This window comes from Urocitellus parryii, chromosome 5 (assembly GCF_045843805.1).
Source record: "Urocitellus parryii isolate mUroPar1 chromosome 5, mUroPar1.hap1, whole genome shotgun sequence".
Taxonomy (NCBI): Eukaryota; Metazoa; Chordata; class Mammalia; order Rodentia; family Sciuridae; genus Urocitellus; species Urocitellus parryii.
Window position 1 is genome coordinate 40,822,240 of NC_135535.1, and position 15,179 is coordinate 40,837,418.

Here is a 15,179-nt window from a genome sequence, read left to right on the forward strand (position 1 = left end):
GTGACTCCAATCTGCTTATCATTTTCCTTCTCATCTTGTGGGCCTGGCCCAGTTTTTCTGGTGGCCAAGGTTGCTTGCCCAGAGTGAGACTATTGGCTGTTCTGGGGCTTTCCTGGTCAGGGAGTTGTCATGTCTTCTTTGGGTGGGCAATACACAGTGAGTTTTTCCAGCAACCAGCTGCAGTTACTATCCACCTTGTCTGGGGTGAGAAATCCTGCCTTTGTTTTTAAGGTAATATTTATTCCACATAATTGGTTAGTTTCTGCCTGTTCAGAGCAACAGCTTTTCTAATTTTATTCCACAGCAAGTAATCCCCACCTGAAAGGCAGGCTCTAATTTTAGGGTAAGGCCAATCACAAGGCAGCAAGAGTTAGTTTAGGCTTCACCTTTTACTCAAATTAAGTCACACCCCACATTTCCCACAGCATTACTAGGAGACAAAGACAGGGCAGCAAAAGGTTAGTGCTGGGGATATTCATATTTAAATTACAAAACTTGCCAACCATTACCCCTTCAGAGGTTAGAGATTTGGCCTGAATGTGTGGTTAGAGTTCTCCCTCCCAGCATCTTAAACTTCTGTATTTAATTCAGTTAGGTGGTGCTGTCAATCCCAAGTTAGGCTGCGCCATTGCTCTCCCTTATCGTTCTATAAAGATGTAGTGGGGAGCACCAGCCAGAGCAGTCCCTCCTCAAGCAAAGTGGAGGGAGAAGGGAATTAAAGGAATCCGCATTTTTAGGAGGCCTGAGGCATATTTGAGAATGAGGCATTTAGAGATCAAGGACATTGCCCAACTAAACTGAAACATGTGCTGCACAATATTCTTGTGCAAGAAAAAAGCTGCTATCTCTCCAGGCATCTTTTGGAGAACAAAGGAAGGAACTATTCTGCAGCCCTGGCATGGAGGCCAGAAGCTGAGGGAGCCAATTCCTGGCAAACTGGAGTTTGGCCCAAAGTACAGACCCAATAAACGTACACTATATAATATAGAATGTGCTTAAGTGATGAGGAGAAAATCAAACATGGAGAGAGGAACAACTGGTCATGGAAACACCCCTGGCTGTACCCCTCACCCTCCAATACAGCTGCTTGCAGGACTTGCTGGGAGAGATGCACCTTGGTGGGAATTTGAAAAGGCAGGGTGGCAGAGATTGACTTTGGAGACTGAGCCCCAGCCCAGGAAACATGGGGTCCTCAGGTGACATAAGGGACTAAGAATTGGCTCCTCCACCACACCAGTGGAACCCAGGAAAGATCCCTGGGGTACAATCTTCCAGCATGGAGTGGCAATCACTGGGCACTGGAGGTGCACTGATTTAAAATCTCCAGACTAACTGACATTCAGTAAAGAACCTGGAGCCCACCTAAACCTAAATCCTGCATCCAGGAATTCCACCTATGGAATTACCTCTCTCACTCTAGCAATCCAGAGGGTGGAGTATCACAGTCCAGACAATTCAACCTAAAACTGTTGAGAAGAGAAGCTGAGAATCTTTGAACTCCAATGGAAAGAATTCTTTTCATAGAGATCATTGTTCCCTTATGTTTTTCTTTTTTTTTTATTCCCTTTTTCTTCTTTTCTTCTCTGTTTAATTGTGACCTTGATGGTACATGGACATTTATGCATACTCATATTTTCTTTCTTCATTGCTAGCATTTTTGAAAAGTTATTTTTCATGGATTAGTTATTTGTGGACTAGGATGTTTGATTAGTATATTTTGGTTTGGTTTTGTATTCTTTTCATTTCTTTTTTATAAATTTTTACTTTATATATATTTTTATCTTACCTATCTGTTTTCCTTAATTCTCTCTTTTCTGTTAATAGCCAATCTCTATTGTTCTCTCTTTCACTCCTCCTTTTTTACTTCTATCATCTCTCCTCCTCCCTCATAATCATCACATCTTATATCACTTCTGTTCTCTCCCTGACCACCATTTGAAATTGTAAATCCTTTTTAAACTTGGTGTTTTTATTGCAGGCAATGATGATCATATCATGTTTATTGTGATACTAACATTGTAGGGCTGGGGATGTGGCTCAAGCGGTAGCACGTTCGCCTGGCATGTGTGTGGCCCAGGTTCGATCCTCAGAACCACATACAAACAAAGATGTTGTGTCCGCCGAAAACTAAAAAATAAATATTAAAAAAATTCTCTCAAAAAAAACACATTGTAGATGTCATAGTAGGAACTATTTGGTTTATGGTTTAATGCTGTATATTGTTTGCATAGGTTGATGTTATTATTTATTTCCCCCTAAACAGTGAGGTTCTGGAAACCCTCAGGGACACTATGAGTCCACAGGGTAGAAACTCTACTGCCTCAGAAGCATACTGTTATAGACACACAAACAAGATGAAAAAGCAAGGGAGCTGGGTGCGGTGACACACACCTATACTCCCAGCAGCTGGGGAGGCTAAGACAGGAGGACCATGAGTTCAAAGTTAGCCTCAGCAAAAGCAAGGCACTAAGGAAACCCAGTGAGATCCTGTCTCTAAATAAAATACAAATAGGGCTGGGGATTGGCTCAGCTGTTGAGTGCTCCAAGTTCAGTCCCTGGAAGGAAGGAAGGAAGGAAGGAAAGAAAGAAAGAAAGAAAGAAAGAAAGAAAGAAAGAAAGAAAGAAAGAAAGAAAGAAAGGAAGGAAGGAAATTGCCCCCAAACAAACCAAGATACTCCAATAATAGAATCCATCAGCACCACAGTGGAAAAAATGTCAGAGAAAGAAATTAGAATGTACATAATTAAACTGATTTGCAAAGGAAAGGATGATATATAGAATGAAATCAGAGAAAATACAGGAAGAAAAAGATCACTTCAATAAAAAGAGATTCTGAGGGGAAAAAACTCAAGCAGAAATCCTCAAAATGAAGGAATCGGTAAACCATATTTCTGATCAGTAAACCAAAAATTCAAAAAATTCAAAATTCAAAAATTCAAAATTCAACAGACTAGATCACTAGGAAGATGAGTTTCAGGCAATGAAGACAAAATATATAATCTTGAAAACAAAGTTGACCATGGAGAAAAGATGTTAAGAGACTATGAACAAAACGTACAAGAAATATGGAATAAACTGAAAAGAACAAATTTAAGACTTATTGAGATACATGAAGGCACAGAGATATAAACCAAAGGAATGCACAATATTTTCAATGAAATAATATCAGAAAATTTCCCAAACCTAAAGATTGAAATGGAAAATCAAACACAGGATGCTTATAGGACCCCAAATACACAAAATCATACCAAGGCACATTATTGGGAAAATGTCTAACATACAGAAAGGGATAAAATTTTAAAGTCTGCCAGAAAAAAACAACAGGTAACATTTAGAGGAAAACCAACCTGGATCTCAGCTGGTCTACCAACCCAGACCCTCAAAGCTAAGAGGTCTTGGAATAATACATACCAAGCTCTGAAAGAAAATGGATTTCAGGCAAGAATACTACACCCAGCAAAATTAAGCTTCAGAATTGATGATGAAATAAAAACCTTCCCTGATAAACAAAAGTTAAAAGAATTCACAAATAGAAAGTCTGCACTACAAAATATACTAAATAAAATATCTTATGAAGAAGAAATGAAAAATAAAAATAAAAATAAAATAAAAGGAACTACTTTATTGTAGTTCCTCCAGCAAAGGGAGGAACTACATTAAAGGATCAGTGGATAAACTAATTCAAATTAAAGAGCAAAAAAATCAAAATAACAAGAAATAAAAATCATATCTCAATAATAACATGGAATGTAAATGGCCTAAACTCATCAATCAAAAGACAGACTGATAAGTTGGATTAAAAAACAAGACCCAACAATATGCTCTCTCCAAGAGACTCACTTCATAGGCAAGATATCCACAAACTGAAGGTAAAAGTATGGGAAAAAGTATATCATTCACACGGATCTTATAAACAAGCAGGGGTTCCCATCCTCATAACAGATAAAGTGGACTTCAAGCCAAAGTTAATCAGAAGGTACAAAGAAGGACATTTCATACTGATTAAGGGAATTGTACATCAACAAAACCTAATAATCATAAATATTTATGCCCCACACAATGAAGCATCTATGTACATCAAACAAACTCTTCTCAATTTCAAGAACCAAACAGACCACAACACAATAAAACTGGGTGACTTTAACATACCTCTCTCACTACTGAATAGATCCTCCAAACAAAAACTAAACAAAGAAGCTATAGAACTAAAAAATATACAAAACTAAAAAATGTAACTAAGAATTTAGATTTAACAGACATATATAGAACATTTCATCCATCAATGACTGAATACACTTTGTTCTCAGCAGCACATGGATACTTCTCTACAATAGACCATATCTTAGGCCACAAAGCAACTCTTAACAAATAAAAAAAAAATAGAGATAAGATTGTGCATCCTATCAGACCATAATGGAATGAAATTAGAAATCAATGATCAAATAAAAAATAGAAGCTACTATAACACCTAGATAAACATGCCTTTAAGTCCTGATGCCCTGGGATACTGAACAATTATTGCCTTCCCCGGTAACTTGGGCATAACTCCAGCTCAGAATACAAAGTGTGGCTCCAGGTGTAGGCATCACCCTGGGGTTAAGTTACATTCACCTCTTCCTTTGTAACCCTACCCCTTTGCCCTTTTGGGATACAGTGTTCCATGGAAACTTCCTTTGTGTGTCCCCTACATAAGAATAAAGAATTCCAGTGGCTCACACTCTTTCCACGAACCCTTAAGATCAGAGAGCTTTCGAGGAATTTGAAAAGGTACTATTGTGTATTTGTGTGCTTTATTTGTCATTTTCTTAAGTTATTGGAATAGTCATATTTTGTTAACCCAGAATTAGGTCACCAGCTAGGATAGATGGTGATATAAATAATATGCTATTAAGTGATGAATGGATAGCAGAAGAAATAAGGGATTAAATAAAAAAATACTTAGAGGTAAATGAGAATAGCAATACAACATATCAAAATCTTTGGAACACTGCAAAGGCAGTTCTAAGAGGAAAGTTCATTGCATTGAGCTCATTCATTAGAACTAGAACAGAAAGTCAATGAATAAATGACCTAACATTACATCTCAAAGCCCTAGAAAAAGAATAAATCAACATCAAAAGCAATAGAAGACCGGAAATAACTAAAATTATAGCTGAAATCAATGAAATTGAAACAAAAGAAACAATCCAAAAAAACCTGAGAAAACAAGAAGTTGGTTTTTTAAAGAAAATTAATAAAATTGATAAACCCTTAGCCAACCTAACAAAGAGAAAGAGAGAGAAAGCTCAAATTGGTAACATTTATGATAAAAAAGGAACTATTGTGATGACCACTACTGATATACAGAAGATCATCAGAACCCATTTTGAAAACTTATAATCCAGTAAAATAGAAAATAATGAAGACATTGACAAATTTCTAGAGACATATGACCTACCCAAACTGAATCAGGAGGACATACATGATTTAAGCAAATAAATTTCAAAAGTGAAATTGAAGATGCCATCAAAAGTCTACCAAGGAGGCTGGGGTTGTGGCTCAGTGGTAGAGCTCTCATCTTGCGTGTGTAAGGCACTGGGTTTGATCCTCAGCACCACATAAAGATAAATAAATAAATAAAGTATGTGTCCATCTACAACTAGAAAAAAACATTCTTAAAAAAAAAAAAAAAGTCTACCAAGGAACAAAACCCAGGACCTGAAGCATTCTCAGCTGACCTCTACCAGACATTCAAAGAAGAATTAACACCAAAACTCCTCAAATTATTCCATGAAATACAAAAGGAGGGAACCCTTCCAAACTCATTCTATGAAGCTAGTATTACCTTGATACCAAAACTAGACAAAGGAAAGAAAACTTCAGACCAATAGTCCTGATGAACATAGAGGCAAAAATCCTTATATAAAATACTGGTGAATCACATACAAAAACATAGTAAAAAGATAGTGTACCACAATCAAGTGGGGGTTCATCCCAGGGATGAAAGGTTGGCTCAATATACTGAAATCAATAAATGTAGTTCATCACATCAATAGACTTAAAGATAACAATCATATAGATGCATGAAAAGCATCTGACAAAATACAGCATCCATTCATGTTCAAAACACTAGAAAAACTATGGATAATAGGAACATACCTCAACATTGTAAAAGTCATGTATGCTAAGCCAAGGCCAACATCATTCCAGAAAAATTAAAAGCGTTTCCTCTAAAAACTGGAACCAGACAGGGATGCCCTCTTTCACTACATCCATTCAACATAATCCTGGAAATTCTAGCCAGAGCAATTAGACAGATGAAAGAAATTAAAGGGATATAAAAAAGAAAAGAATTCAAACTATCCCTATTTGCTGACGACATGTGTCTTTATTTAGAAGACCCAAAAAATTCCACCAGAAATTTCTAGAACTCATAAATTCATTCAGCAAAGTAGCAGGATATAAAATTAACACCCATAACTCAATTGGGTTCCTATATACATCAGTGATAAGTCAACTGAATGAGAAATGAGGAAAACTATCCCAATCACAATAGCCTCAAAGAAAATAAAATATTTTGGAATCAATTTAACAAAAGAGGTGAAAGATATCTACAATGAAAACTACAGACTACTAAAGAAAGAAATTGAAGAAGACCTTAGAAGATGGAAAGACCTCCCATGTTCTTGGATAGGAATATTGTCAAATGGCCATACTACCAAAAGTGCTATACAGATTTCATGCAATTCCTGTTAAGGTTCTGATTACAACTTCATAGAAATAGAAAATGAAGTCATGAAATTCATTTGGAAAAATAAAAGACCCAGACTAGCCAAAGCAATCTTAGCAAGAAAAGTGAAGCAATACCATATTCTAAATTATACTACAAAGACATAAAAACAAAAATGGCATGGTATTGGCACTGAAATAGACATGAAGACCAATGGTACAGAATAGAAACACACAGAAAAACCCACATAAATATAGTTATCTCATACTAGACAAAGGCACTATAAACATACATTGGAGAAAAGATAGCTTCTTCAACAAATGGTGCTGGGTAAACAGGAAATCCATATGTAATAAAATGAAATTAGACTCCTCTCTCTCTCTCTCCTTGTACAAAACTCAACTCAAAGTGGATCAAGAGCCTAGACATTATACCAGAGACTCTGCCTTCTGGAAGAAAAAGTAGGCCCAAATCTCCAACATGCTGGCTTAGGAACCAAATTCCTCAACGAGACTCCTAAAGTGCAAGAAATAAAATCAAGAAGCAACAAATGGGATTGTATCAAACTAAAAAGCTTCTTCATAGTAAAGCAAACAATCAAGAATGTGAAGAGAGAGCTTACAGAATGGGAGAAAATCTTTGCCACCTACACCTCAGATACAGCATTAATCTCCGGGATATACAAAGAACTCAAAAAACTTAACACCAAAAAAATAAATAACCCAATCAATAAATGGGCTAAGAAACTGAACAGACACTTCCCAGAGGAAGAAATATATTTGATCAAAAAATATATGAAACAATGTTCAACATCTCTAGCAATTAGACTACAAATTAAAACTACACTGAGATTTCACCTCGCTCCAGTCAGAATGAAAATTATCAAGAAAACAAGTAACAATAAATGTTGGTGAGGATGTGGGAAAACAATTACACTCATATATTGCTGATGGGATTACAAATTGGTGCAACCACTCTGGAAAGCAGAATGGAGATTCCTCAGAAAACTTGGAATGGAACCACCATTTGACCTAGTCATCCCACTCCTTGGCATATACCCAAAGGACTTAAAATCAGTATACTATAGTAACAAGTCCACATCAATATTCATAGCAGCTCAATTCACAGTAGCTAAACTATAGAACCAAACTAGATGCCCTTCAACAGATGAATGGATAAAGAAAATGTAATACATATATACACAATGGAATATTACTCATCCGTAAAGAAGAATGAAATTATGGCATTTGCCAGTAAATGAATGTAACTGGAGACTGTCATGCTAAATGAAATATGCCAGTCCCCAAAAACCAAAAACAAATTTTCTCTCTGATATGGGATGCTGACTCACAATAGGTAGAGGGCTGGGAGGGATGGGAATGGGAAAGACAGTAGAATAAATCAGATATAACTTTCCCTAGTTCGTATATGAATACAAGACCAGTATAACTCCACATTATATACAACCACAAGAATGGGAAGTTTTACTCCATGTATGTATGATATGTCAAATTACATTCTATTGCAATGTATAACTAAAAAGAACAAGTAATTTGAAAAAAAAAAAGCTGTGCTTCTGAATGCAGCTGTTGGTACTTTTCAGGAAGCAAGTGAAATCTATCTGGTTGGTTATTTTTTTGAAGATACCAACCTGTGTGCTATCCATGCCAAATACCTAACAATTATGCCAAAAGACATCCAGCTAGCTTACCACATATGTGACAACTCAAGATCTGCCATGATGGGAAACATTTCATTAAAAAAAAAAAATCTCTTCTTCCTGTTAACAGCAATTCTGAACATTATAATATGTACAGTAGATTCTTTTCCCCCATGGGGTCAAAAGATACCAAAGTGTATGATTAAAAATGAAAAAACAGAGGACAGAAATCAGGTATTGACACTTTTTCCATTTTCACTTGTACGTGAATTTGTAATTTAAATGCAGACATTTAAAAACACTAATGCAAGTCAAAACATTTCAGGGAACAAGTTTCAGCAGTTTGACTTTACAACATTTATAAATACACCTGTTAAAATTCTTTGTCAAATACCAGCATTGGGATGGTTTTAAAACACTCCATTTAAAACATTTCCATTTCCTGTTTGATGAAAACTAAATGATGCTTGTGGATTTTTATTCTACACTAGATTCCCTCCATTCACTATAGTTTTCTGAGTTGTCCTACATGCAAGTACCTGTTTTTAAAGTTGTCTGTCTTCTGTGTTGTTCCTGTAGGTTTGTTATTAAAATTATTAAAGTATAAAATTAAAATATCTATTAATTTTTAAATTAAATTTAACATTTTTAATTAATTTTAAACTACAAAAATTAAAGCAGAGACTCACATTAAGAAATAGGAAACTATACCTGTGAACACTTGCAAGACTGAACAAGGGAGCCTTGTAACATGAGAGCAAGTGACATGAAAGATTCAAAACACCAGGGATGTTACAGTGGTCCACAAGGGTGATCATAACAAAATGCCACAGTCTGGGTGGTTCAAACAACAGAAACGTGGTGTCTTCTCACAGTTGTATATGCTGAAAGTCCAAGATCAAGGTGTCAGCATGACAGGTTCCAATAAGAGACCTCTGTCCTTGGTTTGCAGATGGTCACCTTCTGTGGCTTCACATGGCGTTCTCTCTGTGCAATTGCACTACTGGTAACTCTTTCTTTCTCTGAAGGTCACCAGTCTTATTGGATAAAAGCCTCATCCTTGTGACCTCACTTATTTTGAGACAGGTCTCACTAAGTTGCCTAGGCTGGCCTTGAATTTATGATCCTCCTGCCTCAGCCTCCTGAGTCGCTGGAATTCACAGGTGTGCATCACTGTGCCTGGTTGGGATCTCATTTAATCTTTACTATTTCCGTAAGGTCCTGTCTCCAAACACAGTTTCATTAGGGGCTAGGACTTCAGCATAAGAATATAGGGGAATACAATTTAGGTCATATAAGAGATATTAAATGAATGATCCTCTAAATTGAACAAGGATTACAAGAAAGGCAGGTGTTCAGGAAAATAATTGGCTGGCTTATGAGCAGAAATGAAAGATAAAATGAATCTAAAAATCAAGGGGAATTTTCAAGATTGGAAAGCTGGCTGATTGTAGACACAGAAGTAGGAGATAAAACTATCTAAAATGTTTTGAGGGGCTGGGGTTATGGTTCAGTGGTTAACATGATTGAGGCACTCAGTTCTACTCTCATCATCACATATATGTAAAATAAAGATATTGTGTCCATTTAAAACTAAAAAGTAAATATTAAAAAAAGATGTAAAATTAGGACTGGTTTGTGTCTCAGCAGTAGAGCTCTTGCCCTAGCACGTGCAAGGCCCTGGGTTCGATCCTCAGCACAATATAAAAAATAAATAAACAAAATGAAGGTATCGTGTACAACTAAAAAATAAATATTTTTTAAAACATGTTAAATTTAAAAAATAAAAATAAATAAAATGTTTTGAGCAAAAACACACATGAGGTTGTTTTCATTAAGCAGAGGTTCAATCCTATTGTCTCAAGGGGCTCCAAGTTGGCCACATTAAATTAAGAAAGAAACACAGGGGTAAGAAAGTATAAGAAAGAAATAGAGCAGACTTAAGAATTATTTCTAGAAAGAACTTTGTATATGGTTGCCAGCATATAGGACTGACTAGGAATTAAGGAAATAATGTTTCCAAAGAAATCATAAAAGTAGTGAGCTGGGCCTTAAAAATCCTATAACTGTAAAACATGCTCCCAGGACTGCAAATATGCAGCAGCAGGAAGCAGGCTGTGAAAACTACACAGTACTGAGGTCATATTCCTGGATGCCAATCTCAGATATTGCCTGGGAAGGATAATGGACAAGAAAATCTCAGAAAAGAGAATCCAGGACCTGGGAGGACAAGGAACAAGGAACTTCCTCCCCTAAAGTCTAATGAGGAATCGCCTCCACCTGGAGAGCCCGCCCTGTTGGATTTTCTTATTACTACAGATCAGTTAGTGCTATAGATCTCCCAACCCTCCCCTTTCCAAATGAGAGTTTTTATTATAGTTATGTTCTTGGTCCATATTTCTTATATGAGGTGTAGAGGGGTAAAGAGGTAAGCAGACTTGTCTTTTAATTCAGAAATCTGTGGACCATTAGCCAGAGTTCCCAGACTTTGTCATAAGTGGGGCACCTGGGTTGAACTTTGGGTTGTCTTTTTTAGGCAAGATACCACAGAGGTGTTCAATGGACAGAGGGCAGTCTGCCGCAGAAATGGCTAGCTGCGCCGAGTCTTTGCCCTCCATCCACAGTGTTAGTTTCTTGTTGCAGAGCAGAGCCAGTCACCATAATCACCATTCCCCTTGAATCCAGTGTGGCTGTGAGACTGGTTGTTCTCTCAAGAGTATAAGGAAAGTGATACTTGCTTTCTTCACTGTCTTTTTCCCCTGCCAGGAGTTGGAAACAGAGGACTTGAAGACCTGCCTGAGGACAGGCAGAAGAGCATTAAGACGAGAGGAGCCTGGGTCCTAGTCACCACATACAGGAAAGCCACCCAGAGTCACCACATACAAGAGAGCCACCTGCCATCCAAGAAAACTGTTATCAGAGTGCGATGTGAGTGAGAGATGAACTTCTGCTTTGTTAAGTCACTTAGTTTTCAAAGTTTCCTTGGTATAGAAATTCATATGCTTCTGAAAGAAGTGAAGCAGAGAGCTACGAGGTTCTGAGGAAGACAAGAGTTCACAGAAGACTAGCAGGGTGACCAAGGATTAGCAAGGAGCCAAGTGAAGCTAAAGTGAAGCAAACAAGGAGAATGGTCGAAGGTGATAAGATTAGAGTAGCAGAGGGAAGCCAGGGCTGGGGATATAGCTGAGATGGTAGAGAGTTTGCCTCGAAAGCAAAAGGCCCTGGGTTCAATCCCCAGCACCAAAAAAAAAAAAAAAAAAAAAAAGACCTTGTAGGCCATTACATTAGCTTTTACCTTGAACGAGGTGGAGTGTCAGTGGAGTGTTTGGAGCAGAAGGGAGACACGAGCTGACATTTTAATTGGATGCCTACAGCTGTTGTTTAGGAGGAAGTCACAGAGGGACAACAAGAAGGAAGATCAGTTTTGAGACTATTAAAACAATCCAGGGAGAGATATGAAGCTGGCTTGGAATCAGATGGTTGTGGTGAAGGTGGTAAATAGGACTTGGATCCTGGACATACCTTTATGGTAGTGCCAAAGGCTTCTTGTCTAAAATCCAAGCATGAATGATATTTATGCTTCTGGCTGACTCAAGTCTGAGAGCTATACATGCACTGTGAGCAGAAACTGGGTCCCAGTAGCTCAATAAAGTACTTGATATTCTCTATAGTAAAAAGGACTGCCAATACATAATAGTATTATTGTTTCACTGCAAGTAATAATAACTAATGTCTAAAAAGAACTAGCCAAAGGTTTTATGAATGCTTTCTGAGTGGCCCAGCCCATAAATAATTTTCATTGAGATTTAATGCTATTAATATGGATTCCTCTTCAGTGGCAATGAGATTGCCTTTGATCCAATAGACAAGATGGTTTTGAGGTCTTTCAAACAGCCAACTCTGATGATTTCCAAACAAACAAATAAAAAATTAGGCTACTTGTATTAGTCAGGAGTCTAACCCACCGGATGTGTATATAGAAAGACACTGATTTCAACTAATTGCCTCCTGTGATTGTAGAGGCTTGGCAAGTCCAAAATCTGCTGGGGGCATTTGGCAAACTGAAAACTTAGGAAACAGTTGCAGTTGGAGTCCAAAGGTAGTCTGCTATAGAACCAGAGAGAAATAGTATTGAAGATGAAATTTGAAGGCTGTCTGATGGCAGAGTTCCCTCTTTCTTGGGAGAGGTCATCAATTGTTCTATTCTGCCTTCAACTGATTGTATGAGACCCACCCATATTATGAAAGGCATTCTGCTTTACTCAAATCCAATTTAAACAGAAATATCCAAAGCAACTTCACAGCAACATTCTAAATAATGTTTGCTTAAATATCTTAGCACTTTGTCATAGAGAAGTTGATACATAAAATTAACCGTCAGACACACCACAATTAGGAAAACTTCAAGATGCTTCTTTTATTGCCTTGTAATTCAGTAACACTTGCCTCTCTTCAGCCTCACAGATTGTACATGGGTTTCCTTCTTTTACTGTCTAATTACATATTTAACTAAAGAATCATTATACAATGACGAGAGTCCAGTTATTTTCTGACTCTGCAAATTTTGTCTCTTCCTTCTATTTGTTTAATTTAAGCCTTATGGTTATAACATACATTATCCTATTCTGGTGAAAGTATCTGCTTTCTTGTCTGCATAATGTGTTCTCAGTTACGCCTCAGCTCAGTTTATAATATTTTACTCCTTTTAAAGTGCCACTAGAAATTGTTAATATAACCATATTATTTTTCAGCTAACAATTTTACTTGATTTATATTGACAATTCCTAAGGTGGACTCTTTTTGGAATTTTTAATTATTTTTTTAAAAAACCCAAATTACAGAAAGTTTGGGGAAATGAGAAAAAAAACAAACTACCCAAAAGGGTATTTTAGCATTATGTCATTGCAATTGCAAACACCAATAAAATATTTAATAACAACCAGAAAAGTAAAGAGAATAGTAAAATGGGATAACAGATTTCTAGAGCAAATTTCAGTAAGCTTAAGAAAATAGTAGAAGTGATCACATGGGAACACTATCAAACAATAAGAAATCCAGTCAAAATAGATATTGAAAATAAAAAGAAATCCTCCTTACATCAAAAGGATAGGCAGAATTTAACTTCATCCACTAAAAAGTGGTTGAATAATTGAAATTAAGAGGAATTAGTCAGCCACCTGAAGGATGTTAGACAAGTTTACTAAACAGATGTAGGCCTAAAGGGGAAGAATAACTCCAACAAAATATTAGATACTAGAAAGACTCTGGCCTGATATGATTTTGCTGGGGGTAGAAGAGAGGGGGCTGGTGCCACCACCATACTCTGTGGCAGCAGGACCTTACAGGACCAGCAGCAGCAGCCACACCTGTCCTGGAAGCACAGTGATCTAGATCTGGTTTCACTCAATGGCAGCAGCAATTGGCACCCTTGGTGAAGGCAGGGTGACATCACAGAGCATCCCTGACCTTCTGAGTGGTGACAGCTTGGTGGCAGAAGGAAACCACACTGTATGGACACATGTGATATCTCACATCACCATGGGGGCAAAAAAAAAAAAAACCCCACAGTGACAGTGGGGGGCCATAGGTGTCAGGGAAGGTTGCAAAGACTTGTGAGGAGTATGTGTGACTGGAGACTAAGGGAATTCACTCAGAAGGAAAGGTGAGTCTTTGAATAAGCCTAGAAAATTCCAACATGAGTAGTTCCTAACTTACAATAGTGTGACTTACATTTTAAGACTTTACAATGGTGCCAGAGCAATATGCATTCAGTAGGACCTGTGAGTCGAATTTTGAGTTTTGATCTTTTCCTGGGCTAGTGATACGCAGTCCAGTCCTGCCTTGCCAAGTTGGGCCACAGCAGGAAGCAGCAGCTCCCACTCAGCCATGTGATCAGGAGGCTAAACTACTGTTACTCTATGGTACACTATGTTGCCAGCATTTTCTGGACATAGTTATTCGATAAATTATATGAGTCAACACTTTATTATAAAATAGGCCTTGTGTTAGATGATTTTGCCCAGCGATAGGCCAGTGTACAATTTCTAAGCATGTTTAAAGTAACTTAGACTTAAGCTATGAAACTTGACAGGTTAGGTGTATTAAGTGCATTTTTGACATGATATTTTCAACTTAGGAGGCGTTTATCAGGATGTAACCCCATTGTAAATCAAGGAGCATCTTTAGTCTATATAATGTTTTCCAGAGAAAACAACTGTTTTATAATTCAAGGTCAATGCTATGATAACCCCCAAGTGTGGTCCAAGGAACGACACATTAATATAGTACATGGATGATGTTGGTTAAATGGTTACTCCTTCCAGGAATAGCTGGCTTCAGAGATTTCATGTAGACAATGCTCTTCATCTTTGTACATTACATTCCCCCACCTGACTGGTGAAGCCCTGGACTAATGTATGTACACGTTATGGTTTAGATATAAGGTGTCCCGTAAAAGTTCATGTTGAGACAATACTAGAACATTCAGAGGTGAAAAGACTGAGTTATGACAGCCTTAATCTAATTGATTCATTAGATTCATTCATATCAATGCTGATAAGGATTAACTGAGTGGTAACTAGGCAGGTAGGGTGTGGCTGGAGGAGGTAGGTCACTGGGAGCATGACTTTGAGGTATATATTTTGTCCCTGGTGAAAAACTAGCTCCGTTCTCTAATTGTTATGTGTTGAGCTACTTTCCTCTGCCATACTCTTCCACCATGACGTTCCTCCTCACCCTGGGCCCAGAACAATGGAGCCAGCTGTTTGTGAACTGAGACCTCTGAAACCGTGAGCACCAAGTAAACTTTTC